The following is a 2,135-nucleotide window of genomic DNA, read 5'->3' as shown; positions in this document are numbered from 1 at the left end:
ATAGATGTTGGTGCTTCAGTCAATAACTGTGTTTCTTCAGAGAAAGTAGTTAACCAAGAAGGAAGCCAGAGTACTGCACTCAGAATTCGATGCTCTCTCTGTCTCTCTCTCTCTCTCTCTCTCTGTCTCTCTCTCTCTCTCTCTATAAGGTCGATGGATCTCAGTGTGATACTGGACATTTTTTGTCCTTCTTTTTAAATCAAACTTCCAAAAGATGCAAAAAGGCTAGCAACAGAATGTCAGATTCATTTAATTTGATCAGACTTTTGCATTGGTGTAAAGATACAATAAACTCATCTTCTGGTTAAATACTTCAAATTTTTTAGTATCTACCGTGTATAGTGTTTTTTTCCAGCTGTTTTATCGATGTCTATTTGTTTGCCATTTCTGTGTATAAGCATGGGTTCCGTCAATTTGTTCGAAGTTTCACTACTTCGAACTCCACTTCATCGAGTTCACTTGTTCGAAGTAGTGATACCTCAAACATTGACTTCAGCAGTCACACTACAGCACGGAATGGGAATATTCCCTTTTCCTCACTGTAGTGCGATCTCGGAGTTGGTATATTTAAGTAGGGGGGTGTGGGAGGCACAGCCCACCACATGGGGGTGCAGGGAGGGCTTGACCCCCTGCAAAAACATGTTTTAGTGTTTTTTTTGGGTACTAGACTTCAGCGAAAGTGCACTTTCATTTAAGTGGACTTTCACTGAAGTGTAGGGTCTACTGCTTAATTTCGGAGAAGTGTCTTTTCGATGTTAAGCAGTAGACCCGTAAGCATATGTTGCCACCTTTAGCTTCTCAGGTTGTTCTAAAACCATTATTTAAGGAGATCCTTCAGCTGAAGCATCCAAGACTGACTCTAATCCCTGACAGGTACCTGTACAACTAGCCCCTGAACCTGCCAGGTACTTAACATTTATTAAAAAAAAAAATCAAACTTATTTTGAGTGTATTGATTAAGCATACTTCAAACATCTGTCTTAGAAAACTCTATTGGCATTTGCAGTCAACTCAGCAAGAATTAGTTGTAAACCGCATGCCTTTTATACATAGAAGCATAAACATTTTTCCACAAGGGCAGATTATTACTTGAAACAAATTTTAAAATATTAGAACCAAACCATTCAGTTACCTGTCTTGTTTCATAAACAGAAGAACAAGGGTGAGAGTGTTCTGCATTCTATGGGTGTACATAGACAACTCAGATACTGACTAAACAACTGAGACAACCTGAGCAGATGTGTCATGAAAGAAAACGTGGCTCTCTAGTTAACAGATCCTAACCGTGTAGTTGGTTATCCAAATTAAAATCACATGTACTTTATTGTGATCCACTGTAACACAAGGTGTTCAGTTAATAGGATCATTACTGAAAATCAAGTTCCCTCCATCTCCAGGAACTGGACGTATTTGAGGTTTGCTGGTCTTTACAAATAGAAAGATGGCCTTCCTTAGATCACTGTTGCAGTATTCCAAACTGATGGATTATCTTTTCAAATAACCTATATGTCTAGCTGGGGTACCAAAGCTAAAACAATCCTTAGAGACATACGTCCAATGTATGACCTAAGCCTTTGGGGGTAAGGGTTCATAAGTGGACATATGAGCATAAATCCTTAAGCTGTCTTGCTGCCAGTCCAAATGCAAGTCTAGCACCTGTCGGTCCATTCTACATGTAATTGTTGGTACTGTTGGCTTTCACTGATTCAGGTAAGTGCCCCATTGGGGTACCCTCCTTTGTTTTTCTTAGCTGTATTGATGTTGCTGTGTTACATGTCAGCTAGGAGGTGAAAGTGTGATTTTGGTAGGCAGATACTCTACAAGGATCTCCACTCCCAGTGTCTTTTCTATCTAGGTGCAGAGCACAATTACAAAAAATATTCAGTCTGCATTGCTTCATTCCAAAGACCTTAAGGACGTGACTTTCATCACTTAATCTGTACTTAGAAATGCAGTGCCTCAAGCACCTCACTCAAGTTAAGATGCCAGACCTTTTTAACCTTGGCATGTCGTCCATTAAAAAGAAAAGTTTGCAAATCTAGCCAATTGTTTGTCTCGTTACAAGACTCCAGGTTAGGAAACCCAGTCTCAAAGCAAACTATAGCTAACTGGGTTTCAAAATCCATTTATTTCTT

The sequence above is a fragment of the Protopterus annectens genome, chromosome 5.part1 (assembly GCF_019279795.1).
Source record: "Protopterus annectens isolate FY-2018-M chromosome 5.part1, PAN1.0, whole genome shotgun sequence".
In the NCBI taxonomy this organism is placed as follows: Eukaryota; Metazoa; Chordata; order Ceratodontiformes; family Protopteridae; genus Protopterus; species Protopterus annectens.
This window is presented reverse-complemented; position numbering follows the sequence as displayed.